This window comes from Danio rerio, chromosome 24 (assembly GCF_052040795.2).
Source record: "Danio rerio strain M-AB ecotype USA chromosome 24, GRCz13ab, whole genome shotgun sequence".
Lineage (NCBI taxonomy): Eukaryota > Metazoa > Chordata > Actinopteri > Cypriniformes > Danionidae > Danio > Danio rerio.
In genome coordinates, this window is record NC_141044.1 from 19,866,562 (window position 1) to 19,888,365 (window position 21,804).

General features: G+C 32.0%; 1 protein-coding gene and 1 long non-coding RNA gene across 40 annotated transcripts in view; both read left to right on the top strand.

Moving 5' to 3' along the window:
- The window catches only part of LOC147830970 (uncharacterized), a 33,079-nt gene extending 15,640 nt beyond the window's left edge, over positions 1 to 17,439 (top strand). For 34 of the 38 annotated variants that reach the window (XR_015524872.1, XM_087309389.1, XM_087309390.1 and 31 more), the window contains 3 exons: positions 835 to 889; positions 1,611 to 1,668; positions 16,501 to 17,439. The gene's annotated coding sequence lies outside the window, so the exon portion shown is untranslated. Of the gene's footprint in view, positions 1 to 834; positions 890 to 1,610; positions 1,708 to 16,500 lie in introns of all 38 variants that reach the window. The other 4 variants (XM_087309387.1, XM_087309388.1, XM_087309413.1 and 1 more) reach the window with 2 other exon arrangements.
- LOC141380661 (uncharacterized) overlaps positions 1 to 21,804 on the top strand; it is a 155,060-nt gene that overhangs the window by 40,046 nt on the left and 93,210 nt on the right. The window lies entirely within an intron of this gene.

The following is a 21,804-nucleotide window of genomic DNA, read 5'->3' on the forward strand; positions in this document are numbered from 1 at the left end:
TACTAAATGCAGTTTAGCAGTCCTGTGTGTTTAGTCATGGTTTATGAGGACCAAGTATGTCTATTGGATGTGACTTAGCAGTAGGTTGTTGTTTTATTAAATCTGTGTGTTTCTTCATGGTATATGAGGACACAGTATGTGTAGGTTTACATAGGTTTACATAGTGCTAGCAGTAGACTATTATAACATGTTTCTTCATGGTATATGAGGGCATAGTAAAGGGATAGTACACCCAAAAATGACAATTGTGTCATCATTTGCTCACCCTTTACTTGTTTTAAATCTTTATGGGTTTATTTTTCTGTTAAACACGAAAGAAGATGGAAACCTGTAACCATTGACTTTCATATTTTTTGTGTTTTCTATTATGGAAGTCAATGATTGCAGGTTTTCTTCTTCCATCAAAATATCTTGTTTTTGTTGTTTATCAGAAGAAATTAACCCATAAAGGGTTGGAATGCTTTGGGGTATATTAATAGCAAGTACATTTTCATTTTTGGATGAACCATCCTTTTAAGTGCTAAAATAACAGTTTCCTATTTCTGCTAAATGCAGTGTAGCAGTCCTGTGTGTTTAGTCATGGTTTATGAGGACCAAGTATTGGATGATTGGATGTGACTTAGCAGTAGACTATTGTTTTATTAAATCTGTGTGTTTCTTCATGGTTTATGAGGACACAGTATGTGTAGGTTTACAATGTTACTAGTAGACTGTTATTTTATAACGTGTGTGTTTCTTCATGGTTTATGAGGACATGATTGGTTTTGCAAGACTTAAAGCTTTCAGTAAGCGAATGTCATGTTTCCTTCATCTTTCTTTACTTTTCTCTTTCAGCACCTCCATAAGCCAGTCGCTTTGACAAACACAAACAGAGCTGTCTTCTACAGAGGTTTGTTAATTCTTTTGTAATGCTATTTTGAAACTCCTTAAAAAGATAGTTCACCCAAAAATGACAAATTTGCTCATCCTTCACTTCCTTCAATCTGTGTTTCTTCATGGTTTATGAGGACACAGTATGTGTAGGTTTACATGGTGCTAGCAGTAGATAATTATAACGTGTGTTTCTTCATGGTTTATGAGGGCATGGTTTGTTATGCTTGACTTTAAAAGTAAGTAAACGAATGTTGAATTTTCTTTATCTTTGATTTTCTGTTTCAGTACCTCCATGAGCCAGTCGCTTTGACCAACACAGAGTTGTTTTCTACAGAGGTTGGAAATTCTTTTGTCAAGAATTAACAAACCTCTGTAGAAAACAACTCTGTGACTGGCTCATACCCAAAAATGACAAATGTGTCATCATTTGCACACCCTTTATGGGTTTATTTTTTCTGTTAAACACAAAAGAAGATGGAAGATGAAAACCTGTACTCATTGACTTCCATATTTTTAGTGTTTTTATTTTGGAAGTCAATGATTGCAGGTTTTCTTCTTCCATCAAAATACCTTGTTTTTTGTTTAACAGAAAAAAATAAACTCGTAAAGTAGAAAAGTCCAATAGTACGAAAAATAATAACATGGAAGTCAATGAGTGCACGTTTTAATAATTAATTAAAATAATAAAATAATTTAAATAAGTGAATAATAATGTCTCTCTCACTTTCTCCCTTCAGGAAATAACAGGTGAATCTTGACAGAAATCCAGGAAGCCAGACAGTGATGGTGGTGATGGTAAGAATTTCTGTCAATAACAATGCAGGAAGAAACTAAGTAACTAAAATTACTTTGAAAATAATGTGCATTTTAGGCCTTTTTTATTTTAAGCAAATTTTAAGCATGATCTAAAGGGTTGAGTTTATTTTCTTAATGAGTTATAGGTGTATTTTGAGAATAAACCAATCAGAGTCTCATCTCCCATTCCCTTTAATAGCCTTGCATCGTGCCATAAGCGCATTTGCTATTTACATGACGTAAAGTAAGTTTATGTGGAAAAACTGAGCATTTCACAAGCAAACAGTTAACAGTTATTTTTAACAGAAAACTGTTAAACAGAGCATCTACCGCGCAAGAATGAGAGATAAATGATCTACTTTCACTTTCGCTCTTGGTGGATAGGAAAATCTTTACGCACAGACATCAGTTAGCCTAATAATAATAATTAATTGCGTTTGTTAAGCGGAAATATTTGTTTCAAAACTATTTCTAAATGCAGTTCTAATTTCCAGCAAACGAATAAATGAACAATAATAACTAAGTGTTGTCATAAACCTGAGTTATATCCTAAAACACATGTTGCCCGCATATGGTCTAAAACCTGACAGGTGGGCAAATCTAAGCTTTTTTTTAATAAAACAAATAAAAATATGGATATTATAATTAATACTGCTAATAATAACATACAAAAGCAAATTGTTATGAATGAACTGAAAAAAACTATTGTGTCGTGCATTGCGCCACATTGCGCCGGGTGTATGATAGGGCCCTTAAGTGCAATGAGGGTTAATTTTGGAAAATAGAATTAAAGAAATAAAAGCTAACTAAAATGAAAGCACAAACACATAGTAAAAACAAATAAGTAGGCCTAAATAAATAAATAAAGCAATGTTTTAGCCAAAATATAAAGAGATGTTCAGTGTTTGCTGTTTTGATAGGACTAAGACAGTCATTAAATAAGCTTTTTCATTTACTTTTTTATTTACATTTTCGTTGTTGATTATATTTTACTATCTCATTTTATGTCTAAATTATTGTACATAACAATAAATGAATAATAAAAAATTAATTAAAAATAAAAATAGGCCTAAATAATTATTTATTTAAAGACATTGCGGCGAAACACTGAGAAACGGTCCAGTGCATGATCTAAAGAGCTTAAGTTGAATGCTACTTCATCAAAAACATAAAAATAAATTGACCTACCTCAAGCAGATCACTAAAAGTATAATACAAATAGTTTTGCCGCAAGACATAAATTAAGTTTCACAAGTTTATTTTTAATAATTTAGTTTCAGTTCAGTTCTGTTTTTTTTTCTTTTTTTTTTCTTCAAAACGTAGCCTATACAGTAGCTGTAAATACTCTTCTATTTGTAAATAAAGATAAACAATGAAACAAAGCATTATAATTTCTTCATTAATCAATACATACTTGTGAACAAGTTTATTATCATTGTAAACTTGTTAAGTTCAAAGAGGATTCATTATAAAATTAAAGAATAAAGAAGACATAAAGAATTAAAATACAACTAAAATGAAAGTACAAGCATAAATGCAATGAGTAGGCCTTATTAAATAAAGCAGTGTTTTAGCCTAAATATAGATAGATAAACAGTGTTTGTTATTTTAAAGTGATAGGACTAAGATGGTCAATAAATAAGCTTTTTATTTACCTATTCATTCACAGTTTTAATTTACATTTTGTTGATTATATTTTACTCTTATTTTTACCTATTAAAAATCTTATTTTTTTCTTATTATTACTCTTATTTTACTTTTATTATATTTATATTTTACTATTATGTTGTTTTGTCTCAATTACTGTACATTAATAGCAAATAAATATTTAAGTAGGCCTAATTATTTATTTAAAAACATTACCAGCAAAATAAGAGAAACGGTCTGGCGCTATTTTTATATACAGGCCTATCATAATTTAAAAGAAAGCTGCAAGGTGTGCTACATTATTTTAAATTATTTTTTCTGTATGTTACTTGAAGTTCAGTGCGTATGCGCTGAGAGACAACAAGGCAATATTGACAAAATATTGAATTTTGTTTTTTTATATTGCATTGCATTAATTTGCAGAGATGTTTTATAGTTTATACAGGCCTAAAATAAACGCTTTGGTACAGAGTTATTATTTTAAAACAAACCTGTGTTTGTAATGATGGATGTAGGTGTCACAAAATACTTTTTAAATCAGTGTTTTTATTAATATGATTATCATTTATTGTGAACAACACATAATAAATACTGAAATGTCCTTAATACACACCTTATTTTTTTAATAATTACAGTGCTTCCCGCTAGGGCTGCTCTATTATGGGAAAAATCATAATCACGATTATTTTGGTCATAATTTTAATCACAATTATTCAAAATGATTATCAGTCAAAATTATTAGGGCTCCTGTGAAATTATTATTATTATTTTTTATAAATATTTCCCAAATGATGTTTAACAGATTCAGGAATTTTTCACAGTATTTCCTATAATATTTTTTCCTTTGGAGAAAGTCTTATTTGTTTAATTCAGCTAAAATAAAAGCAGGTTTAAATATTTTGAAATCTATTTTAAGGTCAATATTAATAGCACCCTTAAGCAAAATAGTTTTTGATGGTCAGCAGAAGAAATTACTGGTATACAATGACTTGCCTAATTATCCTAATTAAGCCTTTGAATCGTACTTTAATCTGAATGCTTGTATTTTGAAAAATATCTAGTAAAATATGTGCTGTCATCATAACAAAGATGAATGAAATCAGTTATAAAAAATTTGTTATTAAAACTATTATGTTTAGAAATGGGTTAAAAAAAAAAGTCTTTCCATTAATCAGAAATTGGAGGGAAAAGGGTTGCTAATAATTCAGGAGGGCTAATAATTTAGATTTCAACTGTATTCATTTATTTTCCTCCCTGCAAAGGAAAGGGAAATATGTACAATAGAATAAAAATATGAAACATACTGTGCTTTAAGCATCTTCACTGTAAAAAAAAAAAAAACTTTTATTATAGCTACTAAAGTCCTTCAGTCAAGAACAGTGAGGGATTGTCTTCTTTTGTTGTTTGATTAATGGTAAAAACAGTCGGCAGCAGGAATATCACGCACTTTCACTTTAAGAGCAGTACGGTTCTGATTTATGGTTTCTCTTTCACATGTCTTTTGATTCTCAACTCGTTTGTTTATTACATAAATGAGAGTTAATATGAATAATCACTGAACATCGCGTTTTGATACCTATTTGACCATTAAAATGCTCACATTAAGATAACTTTAGATGTGTGTGCTTTGCTCTGAGCACACAGTGTGCGAATATGTGTGTGCCGCATACACACACCATGCGGTCTCATTCATGCTTTTAAAACATGAATGATTCGAATGTACATCAATGAATGATGCACATGCCGTGCTGCAAAATTACAATGCATGCTTTTAGTAATATTCACGTGAAACTGAGCTTTGCAGAGCAACAAATGTGTACAACTGAAAAGAGGACGATATATGATGCAACAATCTTTTTATCTCGATTAATGAATTTCATATTCGTTTGAAGCCATAATCAAAATCGAATTTTCGATTAATTGCATAGCCCTACTTCCCGCATGTTTATAATATACTTGCGGTGGTAGCAGGCCCAGCGCCAGGATATCATAACTGAGGAGGCATTTTAATCCCATGACTAATTTTGGTCCCTCTTGTTCCTTTCATTTAGGCTATTTATTCACATTAATTATTACTTTGCATTACTGCCCAAGTTACTCAAGGCAGTAATATACTTTTTTATAGTAATAATGATATGCAGTTTTGCTATTATTGATTTTATACCATTTATCAACGCAGACAGATCATGGTTCATTGCCAAACGAGTGCTTTATATCAAATTTTATTATCCTTATATGGGCCTATAATAGGCCTATAAAGGTTTAAAGTTTTAGGTAAAGACGTCAAACTATGCCCATACATGCAAGCCAATCCACGGTTAGACTATTCTATAACCGGTAAATAAATATAGTAAAATCAGCATTACTGAATCATGCTTCAAAAAACCTTAACCAACCAAAATCAGTGTTAGGAAAAAGTTAAATGTTACAATGAAATGTCATTAAAAAAAATTTATTAAGTTACATTTTAAGGCATTAGTACGGAGACTCGGAAGGGACGTGATGGTGAAGAAAAAATTGGGTGGAAGAAAAAAAAACTGAGTGGGAGAAAAAAAAAAGGTGGTAGAAAAAAAAAACAGTGATAGGAATATATATATATATTTTAAGTTTTTGTTCCCTCACAAAGATGTTTTGCATTATCCAGACTTCCTGTTCACTTCATACCTGTCAACCCTCCCGTATTTTACCATTCTATCCCTCTATCATCCTATTGTTAAGTATTTTCCCATATTTCTCATATATTTTTATTTTTGAAAGCATTCTGAAACAAATATAAAAATGTCTGCATTTACTTTCTTTCCATTAAAAGCTGTGGGTTGATCATCGCCCTTCATATGCAACCTCTGAATCAGGGAATGATAAACTGATCCCAGATCAACTTCTGTACATGCCGTTTAAAGAGGAGCTAAAGTGCAGGATTCAGATCTGTGTTTAAACAGACAAATATACTTAACAACATGTAAACATGTCCGTCCTGTGTGTTTTATTTTGAACACAACTCATTTTCTCTTTAATGAGCACAAACAGTTACTTAAGTAATGGAATACTTTCATTATAGATCTGTGCATTCTTAAATTGACACCTCTGTTATGAAATAAAAGAAAATGAGAGATTCATTTGCTGCTCATCACTTGTTTGATAACAGAGGTGTCGCTTTAAATGGTGTGTATAGAATCTGATCTGGGATCAGTTTATCATACCTAGCACATCCGTATACATGCATTTGCTAATTCACAGGTTGCATATGAAGAGCGATGATCGACCCACAGCTTTAATGGAACGAAAGAGAAATATGGGAGAATCCCAGCAAAAACGGAAGGGTTGGGAGAATCCTGGTTAAACAGGAGGGTTGACATGTATGAAGTGAACAGGAAGTGTTTGTGGAAAAACAGTTTTGCGAGAACGCAAAACATCTGCGAGGGAACGCAAAAACTTCCAAAAGAGGATTTTTAAATAAAAATATAGTCAAGGTAAAATGTTCAAAAACTAGGTCTGACTCACTCCTTTTCTTCCGCCGTCTCATTAACACACCTTTATTAAATTACAATAATGAACAAATTGCACAAACAAACAGTAATATTTAAGAGTAAAGTAATGAGCTATTTAAAAGTACACTTTAAAGAAAACCACATTTACAAGAGAGACTGTGCCTTAAAGCATATACTAATCTGTCACACTGCTTTTATTTATTATTTTAGGTTTGTTTATGAATGAATTATTTAAGTTAAATATTTCATGTATGTGGTTTAATATTTAATTGGTCATTAAATCAAATGAAAAAGCTAGCTACTTTATTTTTTGACGCTTCAACCGATCAATAAACAAAGAAATGAACAACCACAGATTATTTTATTCTCTCTGTAAAGTATTTAGATACTTGGACTATACTAAATAATTAGACTATTCTATATAGTTTTTAACATTGTTTGGGCTCAGTTGGGATTATTTGTTAATGAACAGCCACTCATCTTTCCATTAAACATTTTGATATTAAAATTATGTTTTAACTTTATGTCTCCAAGATTGCATTGTAATTTTCTAAGTTAAACTAAACTAGTTAAACTAGACAATTAAAATATGCTGTAAAAAAGTTTAGGTTGATAATTTAGGTTTTATTTTGGCTGGAAATGATTTACTGCTGGTTTTATCTGACCAGAGAACAACACAATGTTGGAATTGACGCAGTAGCATTGTGTAAAGTGCGATATGAGACGGCATATTTAATCCTTGCACTATTTTAAGTGAATGCATATGTATTCCACCGACTCCAAAATTAGGAGTTAAGAGTCTCATCCAAAAAATCCAGAACCGAACATCCCTAATCGACGCCCCATTGATATTTCTGTGAACATCAGGTGCCATTATTAACTGTTTATCAAGTTAAATTTCAAACTGAACCTATAACTGTTTTTGATTAATTCAAAGTATAGCCCAGACTATTTTTTCCTTTTCAAAAGCAGTAGCAGTATAGCCTAAACAGGACAGTTTTACAAATGTACAGATAAGCATTTTTATAACTGAACATCACAAAAGGCCTACAAGAATTTTCTGTCCATTTTTATATACAGGCCTATTATAATTTTAAAGAAAACTGCTAGGTGGGCTATATTATTTTAATTCTAGCCTATATTGTTTTTATTAATTTCCTCTGTATCTGTCACTTGCGATTCAATGCACACGTGCTGAGCGAGATGAGAAAAAAAGGCAATATTGACCATTTTTTATAGGCTATAGGCCACTATAGTATATAATAGTTTATTTTTACATATAGTATTGCATTAATTTGCATTGACGTTTTGTAGTTTGTTGAGGCCTAAAATGAATCCCTCGATTTGGAGTTATTTAAAACATAATCCTGCGTTTTTAACATTCTTTAAACCAATGTTTTTTTATTATTATTATTTAATGTGAATAACTTTTAATTAAAAATTGTAATGTATTTATTACACCACTTTATTGGGAAAAAAAACGATCAATTACAGTGCTTCCCGCAGGTTTGAAATATAGGACTTGCAGCATTGAAACACACCATTTACCCACATCACATAGTTAACTATGCGACAAACAAAACTTAATTGCATTTTTAATAATAATTGTATTTATTATGACACTTTTTTTTTAATGGGTTAAGGTAAAAAAAAAAAAGAATGTTACAAAAGACTGAAATCAAAAAGAAATGCTTTATGCTATTTAGGAGCAATGTGCAGCCGCTGACAGGTAAAATTCGCTTTTCTCTCTCAAGTTCAAAGCAAATTAGGCTTGAAGGTGTTGACGGTGATACCGGTTTTAAGACGCAACACTGGTGACATCACGTTTTTACCGTGACACCGTCCTCACATTTGTTTTTTCTAAGTATTCGTTTTTTTTATTTATTTTTTTATTAAATATTTATTTTAATTAAATGGAAAATACAATTTGTAATAATTTACTTAAGACCAGAGCATGCTTTATAATGAAAATCTGAACATAGTAATGCGTCATATTTCATTTATCACATGAGAATAAATATGCAAGGCATACTCTCATTTTAAAAATCAAGCGACCATCATCTCACAGTGTTTAATAATAAACATCTTATTTTTATTAAAACAAGAATGATGTAGCAATGCCGCGCCATTGACAAGCCAACTGCAGAGAAACAAAGCAATCATCACGGCAACTGAAGTGAGCACTTTTTCCGAAGTTCAGCTCTTCTTTTTTGCACTTTATGCATTTCATGTAAAAAAATAAAAGATGAATATGCCTACAAGAATGTAACCTGTGTGTGCGCGCGTCTTTTATCACCGAGGCCGCTCTCTTTAAAAACCGAAAGTTGCTTCATCTGTCTGGAAATATTTCGGCTTTTAATAAATGAAAAGTTAATTTAGGTGAGCCAATATTAAAAATTGCTATAAAGTAACTGTGAAGTGCGGCTACACATCGAATCTGAGGTCTGATCTCATCTCTCTCTCGCTATCATTCAGACATCGAAACGCCACACAGGTCAAGTCGCAAAACTGAGGCTGGTACCAGCTGACAGGTAGAACAGCTGAAGCCTTTGCGAAATCTGTCAAAATACAGCGCTGAAATTAACAGGCACAAATATCTTTGAGCCAGAAAGTTACGCCTTATCTGTCAAAACGCAATTCGAGCCAATAGGAGTTGTGTAGCCTATTAATTATATTAATTCCAATAAAATGAAAACCAAATTAAACTATTCATTGCATTTTTCGTTTGATAAAAATATACGTAAACGAAAAAAAATCAAAGGGTGGTTAGTTTGTATTAATGTGTCTTAATATTAATAAAAATATGCTCAGCCTATTTAAGCTTCACGGTTATATGCTGCGCACCACGTTACTGAACTACAATATCTCCGAGGGAGACTATATAACTCGATAGACAACATTACCTTGAGGGATTTTAAAAATAAAAGGTGTTTTAAAAAAGGAACAACACGCCAATCGACAACAAATAAAACATCTTGCCAGGGTATGCTGTGTGTAATCCGCCACTGACAGTGACATAAGAAACCTGCGCCTGTCAACTGTGCTTGTAAGAGAGCTCAAAGCTGGTATCGATATAACCAAAAAAAGCAAGATCATATAGTTATAAATATTCCATAACAATACTTATCGAAATATTTATACATTTACATGTTGATTATTTTTTTAGCCTGTTAAATAAAATTACTTTTATCTAGCCTGTCTTTAAATTTTTTACACAATGTTTAATTTCTTAACATTTCTTTCTTTTTTATTTAAAGTTTATCTATAAAATGAGTGCTAGCTTGTTTAGTTGTGATCATTATGCAAGGATCATATTTCATATTCGGTTTATTCCTCACTAGCCTATAAATTCGTTAATAAGGCTATTTTATAAACGGATTGTTCATAAGGACTAAGCTATTAATATATAATGCATTAGGCTAAATAATACATTAAGAAATTGAAGTCAGGTAGGACAACAAAAGACAACCAAACATGTTCCCCCTGTTAGCAAATGTAACCAAAAAGTATCTTTACGTGCAACAAGCTGCTCATCTAAGGGTGTGTTCAGCACGATGGGGAACATAGTGAGCCCCACAAGATCCCATCTTAAGCCAGAGATGGTCAACATATTGGCCAGGATTCCTCGCAAAGAACAAGTAAACCTCACTGTTAATAAATGCCAATTTACAGTGTTTTATTTATTTCTTTTTTTTAAAGACTGTGTCAACCTGTCATTTTTGTAATGTAATTTTGAAAGTTTTTCTTTTATATTTGTTTCTTGTTCATTTTGTTTAATCGTATTTAAACTTTGTGCAATTTAATTACTTATCTTGCTATTTTATTTTCTTATTCGTTTTAAAAACATTCTAACATTCATCACATTCGTCCATTCAAACAATTTACGCCGAATTGGCAATTCCCGCAAAACTGAAATTGAAAGTATAATATGCATTTATAAGCTATTTAAAAGCAGAAAGAAAAGAGGAAACCCGACCCCCACGGTGATACCGGTATTACCGGTGTTGTCACATGTCGATTAACCGGTGGGGAAATTTCCTCATCGTCACAACCTTAATTTGAATGCCAAAGGATTTTAGATGTGTATATAAAATAGCCTATGTAAAATATTAACGTCATCAAATTAACAAAATAATGACAAATTTGAAATAAATGACAGAAAAGTTAATAAAAACAGACATTGTCTAAAAAATATAAAAATCGCAATATTAAAATGAGTAGATTTTTTTAAATAAAATGCGTTGATTAACTATTACTAATGGTGTATATATTTTACAGCCAGTCTAGATCTCAGTACGTTCTCTCCCGAGTATATAGCCAAAGTTTTTCTTAGTCGTTTACATTAAAGAATCTATTAATTACTTTTTCTCTCTGTATCGCGGCTGAGTGTGCGCTGTCAGCTGAATATAGGCTTTAATTAAATCTAAAAAGCAACTAGCCTGCGAGCTAATATTTGTTCTTTTTTTTTCGCATAACAGCCAATTTCAACCGCGAGGAGATACCAATAGCTTGATATGCAACATTTTCTAAAATGTTATTTAGCTCGGAATAAAAACAATTCACAAAAATTGATTTAGTGTTTTTTTTTTTTTTTAAGATTGGATTAGCCTATTTCACAGTGTGTAAACATTAGAAATAATAATTAGGCTAAAATACAGTAGATTACCCCTTCATTCAGATATGTCGTTGTTTGGGAAATTCTCCCCTGGTCTTGAAGCTTCTCTAGCTTCTTATCTGCTCCACAAGCGCAGCGCGCTTCTTCCTCTGGCTCTGCACCAGGGCTGGGTTTCCCAAATAACAACATAACTCACGGCAGAAATATCATAGTACAATGTGTCGTTTGGGAAAAGAACGATGTAGTGACAAGTGTGTCCCAAAACCTGTAGTTTCTCTGTCATAGATCTATTGTTTGAACCACATTAGTTATAATGTAAAATGCCCATAATGATGCTCTAAACGAGGTGGTAACAACTTCTTTAGAGAGAGAGAGAAAAAAAAACATTATTTTATTTGCAAATTATATTGTTTTACACAATCACATTTTAAAAAAAATCTATCATAGTTTTGGTGAAAACATGCACTTATTTTCCATATTAATTGAAGTATATATAACGGCACATATAAGACCAATTTTTGTTTCCTTTACAAATATTATTAAGAATTTCATTTCTAATTTCATATATAAATTATATAAATCATTAATGGTTGTAGGCCTAATTTACAGTAGGCTATTTATTTAGAAATAGAAAAAACTTTTAAATATAATATTAATTATTATTATTATTATTAAAGTAGGATATTGCAAACAATATGCAAAATAAATGCAAACAATATTCCATGACTCCAATATCAATTGCTACGAGCCTAATATAGAAATTTTAATTAACACGTAGTTCAGTCCATAAGTTGCTGTGAATAGAAACAGCCTATATGAGCCTACATTTCCATAAGTTGGCCTATAGGTAAAAGGTATATAACTGGGGATTTTGTGTCAACCTTTCTTGTGAAATATACTCAAGATATACCCCTGCCCTCATCTCAAACAAAATGTTTGGCTATTAATGAAGCAGCCTGTCTGAGGTGTTAATGGGGCATTGCGCTTTAACCGAAAACAACAACAACCCAAAAGCACTAAATTGGTTACAGGGGTTGCTTCAGAAAATTGCCTAATAATAATAATAGTAGTAGTAGTAATAATAATAATAACAATAATAATAATAATAATAATAATAACTACTGGCTTGTTTATAACTAAAGTTGTTTTTACTTCGGTTGCACCACATGCTTTTAAGGCAAACCGTAGTTAGTAAGGTCATAAGCTCTCCGTAAAGTCATACGTAGTTGCATTAAATCACCTAATATCAAATAAAAAGTGTTTCAATTGTTAAACTGATTTAGAATTCTGCAACTAATGCATCTACATATAACTGTTATTTGAAAATTTGCTGTGAATGCACACAAATTACACAAAGTTATCAAAACATAAAACTTGATTTTTTAAATATTCTACACGTTAAAGAAAAAATAGCAGGGAGAAAAAACCCAGTCATAAAGAAATGTATGTTAACACAAAACACTCCTTGAAACAAAATTAAACTCTTCATTTACAAACCGAAAGAAATGCGAGATTTGGGAAGAAAATAAGGCTGTGAATAGAGGGAGATCATCGCAAGCTCCTCGATGTAAACTAATCTCACCGTCATCTCTTTTCTACCATTATACATGGGGGGAGGCTGCGGTAAATTTTTAGTTGGAACACAGAGTTAGGTTTAAACTAAGTGAAATGCTGCAACACAGAAATATTTAGTAGTGCGTACATTGTAAATTAGTGTCCCTTTAAGTCACAACTAGGCTTCATTTTAACTTACACACTGCTGGTGCAACTGGCCCCATGTAATCAAAAAAAGGCTGCATATTAATAAGTGGTTCGTGGGTTATAATCTAAAAGCTATTGCCAGTCAAACACAGCACAGCCATTACAGCAAAATAAAGAGATTTAAATGGACATATTGCACATATGGAATTATCCACTCACTGCATGTCGTCTACCCTGATAAACATGCTAATTGTCTTATTATTATTAATATTATATTGTATGCACTTATGAAATTAAAGTTTATAAAGCCTGGTTTATACTTCTGCGTTATGACCGGCATAACCCACGGCACATGTAACGCGCGTAGCTGTTTATTTTACTTCTGCGCGCTGTCTCTGTTGGTCTGCATTAACACTTTCGAAACGCTAGTTGGCAGTGAGGTGTTAATGTTCCTCTGTGTTAAGTTTCTTCGCTGTTGTTTTGTTTTTTCTAAACGCTTCCTGAACATACAAGTGGCTCAAACTCACTCATTTTGAGGCTGGAACCGGCGGACGTGGAACAACTTTAACTATGAGATAAACACAAAACAAAACTCCTTCACGGGACTCCACACTTGTAAACAATCGCTCTATTGGGCTCGCGCCACTTGCACGGCTCTTGGTCCCGCCCCCAGACTCGTCAGCGCTGCCAAGCCGACCAATCACGACCATCAAAAAAATCACGAGCTTGCGCTCTGTGTCGTTGCGACTTGTAGTTACATTTTTTGAGAGGTGCACATCATCGACGCCGACAGCCAATAAACAATGCTTAAACATTAAAATGTGCTTTTAGAAACTTAAAATATTTATGTTTCTAATATTTAATTATACATTTTCTGTGTTTAATATAGGGGATAGAATAGCATACAGTATTAAAAAAAAAAATGTAGTCCTTTATACCGAAATAGGCCGGCTATAAGAGGAGGCGCTCTATTAAACAAGCAGAAATAGCACAGGCTGTTCACTCTGCATGCATGTGAAAGAAATAAACAGAGAAAAATAAACAGACGATAAATAATAGGCGACTCACCTTACGTGCCGATATGCCCATTTATTTAATTCATAACTGCCACTAATAGCTATGCAAAAGGGAACCTATTTTGAGTGCATGAGAGTGTTTTGCATGTAGTGACAGATTTTCAAATATTTGTAACCTGGCCTATAATAAATAATAATAATTATTGATAAAGCAAGTTTTACTGCAATCAGGTAATGTGTTTCATTGACTCGATAACCTTAATATTTTGTAGTGTGTGCTGTGACGCGATTTTCATTTCTTGCAATGTGCCCACGTTTAAGATTTGAGGTAATAACATCGCCATGATAGTCAAAGAAATGTAAACATTCTTTTTACCCCAACACAATTTAATAGAGCACTATAAAGGCTAAACAACTTCATTCTTATATTTGTTTAATTTTTGCAGCCTGGGGCTATACTTCTCACCATCTATTGTATCTTTTCTAAAGCATACAGTATAGTGTAAAAGCATGTTTATTACTAAGAAAAAAAGAAAAAGTATTTTTTAATTGATCACATCACATAATCTACTGTAGGCTACATTACACATACAGTTAGGGCTGCTCTATTATGGGAAAAATCATAATCACGATTATTTTTGTCATAATTGCAAACACGATTATTCAAAACTATTTTTCAGCTGAAGTCAAAATTATTAGCGCTCCTGTGAATTTTAATTTTTTTCTTTTTTCAATAAATATTTCCAAAATGATGTTTAACAAATTCAGGATTTTTTTTACAGTATTTTCTATTATATTTTTTTAATGTTTTATTTTGGCTAGAATAAAAGCAGGTTTAAATATTTTGAAACCTATTTTAAGGTCAATATTAATGACTTGCCCAATTATCCTAATTAAGCCTTTGAATCGTACTTTAATCTGAATGCTTGTATTTTGAAAAATATCTAGTAAAATATGTGCTGTCATCATAACAAAGATGAATGAAATCAGTTATAAAAAATTTGTTATTAAAACTATTATGTTTAGAAATGGGTTGAAAAAAATCTTCTTTCCATTAAACAGAAATTGGTGGAAAATGGTTGCTAATAATTCAGGAGGGCTAATAATTCGGATTTCAATTGCATATATGCAGTTATTTTCCTCCCTGTAAATGAGCAAAGGGAAATATGTACAATAGAATAAAAATATGAAACAAACTGTGCTTTAAGCATCTAATAAATGATCACTGAACACAGCATTTTGACACCTATTTGACCATTTAAACGCTCACAGTAAGATAACTTTAGATGTGTGTGCTCTGCTAGTCTAGGCTAAGTGCACACACACAGCAGCATGTACAAATCAGATTATAAAAAATGATCAAGAGCATGCTTTTCCTTTTATCCTTTATTTTTAGTTTTTTTTTTTTTTTTTTTATTTACACATTTTTTAAGTGGTGAGGACAATATTCACTGGTTCCCCCCTCCTGTATAATAATTAAATTTTACATTTTTAAGAACTTCACAAATAGCCTAAATAACACTTTTCAGTATCAGTGATAATATAAATAGTAACTAATAATAATAGGAAGAAGAAGAAAAAGAAGAACAAAAAATATTAGCCTATTGATAACAATATAAGTGAGATGTTGAGGAAAAAACAGCGTAGGCTACTAACTCTCCACTGTTTTTGATTCATATTTTAAATTATTTGACAGAAAAGCTAGCATGCTGACACATTGTCTGGATTAAGCAGACCTAGTTGGAGTTGCAATGTTTCCAGCAGCACTCAATACACGTTCAGACTTTCTATCGGAGTGCTTGTAGCGCAAATGCACAAATGCTCTTTCCTATGCTACATTTCTCGTCAATGTCTTTCATTTATCACTTTCTCTTTTGTATCCGGCCATTTTTAAATAGGGTTCTGCGATATCTGGCTGACAAAAAATAAAAAAATAAATCTTAATTTTTATAATTTTATATATTTTTATTTTATTTTTTGTGCTCATAATATTGACCTTTGCAGTTTTTTCCTTTTTATTATTCAGCTAAACTAAAAACCGGAAGACTTTCTTCAGTGGAAAAATATAATAGGGAATATTATGAAAACATTGCTTGCCTTTTTTTAAAATTAAGAATATTCTTTACATTGAAAGGTCATATCACTTTCAGTAGTCTACAATGATTCAAAGCAGCTACTGAAAGTTATACTCACATATGTTGCTGTTAAATCATGTAGTTGTGTGATGCATAACTATGGTGTAAGTGCACACCTAAGGATTAACCTTTTTTCCAAGAAAGAGACTTTTAAACGATATTGATGAACAGTTGATATGATCTATTAAAAGTCAGTGATGCTAACAGTTAATCATCTTGTTCGCTTTCAGGCTCTAGCACTGGCAGAACAACCTACATGAGAAGACCATGGACAAAAGCAGACGTGAAGGCTGTAATGAGTTCAAAAGACTGATTATTATTATACACATTTTCTTTTTTTTTTTTTCCTTGTCACAGAGTGACAATATTTAACCATTTTCAAACATGTAAATTAAAAAAAAAAAACATGGCCCAGGCCCACTTCTGTTCCATGCCAGTGCTTTACAGTCCATCATCACTCTAGGGCAGAGTCTCTACATTGCTCTACAGATTGCCTCTGCTTCTCAACCCATGTCTGCCACTACTCCACAGTCTGGTACTGCTCCACAGTCCAAGTCCACGTCTGCTTCATGAGCCTGGGCAATACCCATCACACAAAAACACATAACCCACAAATGCAGTCCCTCATACTGAACATTTACAACAGTGTTGAGTAGCAAAAATACATGTTTTTGTTTTTTTATTTACATGTTTGAAAATGGTCAAATATTGTCACTGTGACAAAAAAAGTGAAAATGTGTATGATAATTAGTCACATTATAACACAGTATATTACTGTCACATTACGAAATTTAGTTTTTAATCTGTTTTGTGTTCATATAATTATGTATGTATCATTCAATTTGTGGAATCAAACTTTTATGTCTAGTTTTATCTTTTTTTCTTTTTATCTATCTTTTTATTTGTTTTTATCCATCTAATTTTTGTTCTTGTCAGAGTGATAATAGTTTATGCATTTCATAATAAAATGTATATACATGTTTAATTGCCCTGCTGTTTTCCTGGACTTCAAAAATAAAAATAAAAAGTTTTTTTTATTCCTGTCATTGAGTGGCAATGTTTTATATTTGACAGTATTCTAGTGCACTACCATGTTGTGTTCTAGTATAAATATTTAAATTTGAAAAAGAATAATCTGTTGAACGACTTAATTAAATTTTAAAATACCATTAGTTTGTTTATAAGCTGTAATCATTCATTCATTCATTTTCTTTTCGGCTTACTCCCTTTATTTATCAGGGGTTTCCACAGTGAAATGAACCGCCAACTTATCCAGAATATGTTTTACGTTGCGGTTGTTCTTCCAGCTGCAACCCATCACTGGAAAACACCCATACACACTCATTGTTCAACAGTACATTAAACAGATTGTTTAACTGATACAACACAATAAGCCTACAGATTTGTTAAATCAAAAGCGTATTATAAGCAAAATAGGATTTTGTCATTTAAGAAGTGACAGGCAGAACCTTAGCAACTGAGATGGGTTTAGCAGGGGTCTAGCTGAGGAAAGCCAGAGTCTGTTCTGTTGTCACCCTTACTGCAATAGCAGAATAGTGTGATATGTAAAATGTGTTAATTAGTCCTCTTAAACCATGAAGGGGCTAGGTTTGTGTGTAACATGTAAACAGACCTTGTAAACCATGATTTTGTCTGGCCCCATAAGCCTGTGAAATGTCACATAGTTAATTTAAGTGTGTTGTGAAACTGAATTTGCTGTTATTAAGCGTTGTTTGCCTTTTGTAGCTTAAATAAAAATTTTTGGCACAAGTTTTATGTTCGTAGGATGTTGGCAAAGGTATGTCCCCGTAAACCACCAAAAAGTCACATTGACCTCATAAACCATGTATGCCTGTATGTGTGTGTGTGTGTGTGTGTGTGTGTGTGTGTGTGTGTGTGTGTATGTGTGTATATATATATATATATCAGAGGTCGCGTTAACCGAATATTTTTCGTCATTGATGGATTTTTTTCAGCAGTGACAGAAATATCTGAAGGTGATCCATCATTTTGACGGATTTTGCTGAAGGTGATCTAATTTGTAGCTTACTGTAATTCTTACTCCTGTCCAACTGATGGCGATTACCCCTGTTTTGTATCCTCTTTGTCACCACTGCGTACAGTTGCAAAAATGTCAAAGCAGCAGAGTGTGAGAAGTTTCTTTAAACGGCCGAATAGTTGTGATATTAATAATAAAGGTGAAAAAAGAGGAAGTGATGCAGTGGACGATGAAGAACAGACAAAAATACGATCCAACCAAGCGGCAGCTAGCAAGGAAGTCAGGTTTATTGTTTTTATATTGATGTTCTTGTGCACTAAAAAATAATTTATTCATTTTACTATTATTTATTGCTTGCAATCAAAAAAAGTTTATTATTATTTATTGTTTATTTTATTATTATTTATTATTTTTGTTATAGGATATGTAACCTGTTTGCATTTTATTCAAAAGTTAAATGCAGTGCCTACACTTCGTGTTTACATTATAGCCTGCGTTTGCTGTTATATCAACTCAAATGGTTGAAATACCATGTATCAAGTACCAATGTCATACCAAAAGGTTTTATATGAAGGTATATGAAGACTGAGTTGCGCCAGCTCCGGGCCGCACCGCACATTACTCGCGGGCCGATTCTGGCTCAAATGCGGCAGCGTTGGCTCGCTTACGGCCACCCCATCTGGCCCGATATCACACAAGTAGCAGTGCGATATGGCTGTATATCAGCACTGGTGGGAGGCTTAGCGTTAATATTGCGTTTATACAACAGTTCCACGGCACAATCATGTATATAAAAAAGAAAATCAAACACAGAGTCTAAAACCCTTTTGTATGAGGAATTACTTTCTTCCGCCATTCATTCACATATGCAGCTGACGTCAGAACGGATATGACATATATACACAATGCATATCAAACATTAATAGTGATGGGTCATTCTTGAACGATTTATTCATTTTGAACAAATCTTCAAAATGACTCAGGAACTACGACTCACTCTCAGGGAATGATTCATTCATCCGCGCATGCGCACATTTGTGCAGGTGGTATCGTTCATTTCAAGTCTTTTGAGTCATTCACCACGGAAAGGCAGAAGCCAATCATTTGCGTTTAAAGCTGGAAATAGAATTGATCCGTTCATCTCTCTCATCTCCTCTATCAGGTTTGAGTCATTCGTCTTTCTTACTTGAATTCATACTACAGCAGAATTGGATGTAGAAATTAGTAAATGGTTCTAAATCCTCTTTAAAGACGGGTGCATCATGATCATTAATTATTTTAATATTATTATTATTACTAATAATGCTACTATTATTAATTATATTATTAGTAGTAGTTATTATTATTAATATTATGATAATGTGCATTTCTGATCTTAAACTGTAGCTTCACTGTACACTGCAATGAGAATCTCAGTAATATTTAAGCAAAACAGAATTTTTGTTGCATCATGGATTAAATTTTAGACTTTTCATTAAATCATCAAACAATGTGTAACTACAAAGTATTTTCTTAGTTATTCAAATTCTACAATTACAAGTGATTTGTAATTTGTCCATTTATACACCATTTTTTGTTTTGTTTTTTTTTATGCAGACTTTATGTATTGGTCTAATATTTGTATAAAGAAAGATTGCATTTGCATTTACTCATTTAGCAGAAGCTTTTATCCTGTGATCAACAAGTAATGACAAAAGAAGCACTTCAAATCATCACAAAGAAGAAACAGACTCAGCCTATCAAAAGTTCAGTGCTGGTGTTTTTAATGCTAAAAAACCTTAAGCCAAGTCCAACAAGTGAAGCCACACAGTGTTGTTTTAAAGCTTATTTAATTCTAGTTATTTAAAAAAGCCAAGCTTGTTGAGCACTGTTGTTTTAATATTTTAGAAGGTTATGTAACTTTTGTATTCTTTATTTGAATTTATTTTTCACTTAAATTGTGGTTTCATAAAAAACATCTATTTGGAAGAGTTGCCATGTTTGATATAAAGCTTTTATGGCACAAACGTGTTATTTAATTTAAAGCTTAATTGTTTTCATGCATTAAAAAGCCTAGCTTGATGTGGACTATTTTGTTTTTCTTTTGATTGTTTTTCTTTTGATTTTTTTATTATTGTGATTTTAAAGTAATCTGTTTAGTTATAAAGCTTTACTGGTAAAAAATAATAATAATAATAATAAAACAATAAACAACAATTAAACAGTGTTAAAGCGTGTTACAAAGCGGTTCACAAAGACAATTTGATTTAATCAATAACTCATCTCTTATGCTTTCTTTCACCTTATATGACAAAAGAATGAATGACTCGAATGAACTAAGTGATTCATTCAGACATCCCAAATGACGTGACAGGCAACATGGTGCCTTCCCCGCCCACCTCCAAACACTACTCCAGTCAGGCAGATGCTTGCAAAAGGCTAGTAATGTTAATGTAATCCTCCTATAGACCTTTTTCTTAGCAGCTACATAGAGGGCGCCATATAGACCTGTGCTTTAGGTAGAATGTTTAGAACTTCCGTTTACAGAGGGTGATGGCAAGAGAGTGGTGGAAAAAAACAATGACATCTGCTATGACATTAAGTTATTTTGGCGGTAATATTTGAGCATATCAACTCATTTACACTGACATCATGAAATCAGTAACTGGAATTATAGATGAAAACTAAAACCCGCACACTACATGCGACTATTCCCACAGCATTCAGACAGGCAATTCCTACAGATTCGAACGGGGCAAAACAAATCACAAAGGCGATTGGTACATTTATAGCTGTGCATATGATCTTAAACGGTAGTGGAAATTTTAGGTTTCAAGAAAACGTTAAATGTAATAGAGCCTCTTTACATGATTCCTTCATAATCCCATTTCAGTCAGATAATTCCTGCTTTCAGATCCACTGAAATAGCAGGTGCCAATTCAAGCAGATCTGTTTAACTACTTATATATATAACTTATATATATTTATATATATTTAACTACTACAATATTACATTAATTTTTTTATAAGCAGCTTTTTAGTTTTGAGTATAATAAAGGATTTGTTTAATTTGCTGCTAAGCAGAAACCCCAGAAGTATAGCTCTTTCACTGTTTAAAGTAAAAGAAAAAAACAAGTTCATACTTTCATGATGTTAGTTTTAATACATAACAAAAATAAAAATCTGAGAAATCCACTGTGTCGTATCGAACCGAATCATGATTTTTGTGAACCGTTACACCCCTAATATATATATATATATATATATATATATATATATATATATATATATATATATATATATATATATATATATATATATATATATATATATATATATATATATATATGTATATATATGAAGAGTTCAGATGCAAAAACCTCTATATTTCACTTTAAAGACCAGGAAAAGGACTTATTCTTTGCCATAAAAGTGATATTACTGAATTTTATATAAATACCTACATAAATGTTAGGTAGGGTTGGCATAATAAAATAATTATGGGAAGTCCCCAAAAATGATTGTGTTGTGTTGTGTTGTGTTGTTGTGGATTGCA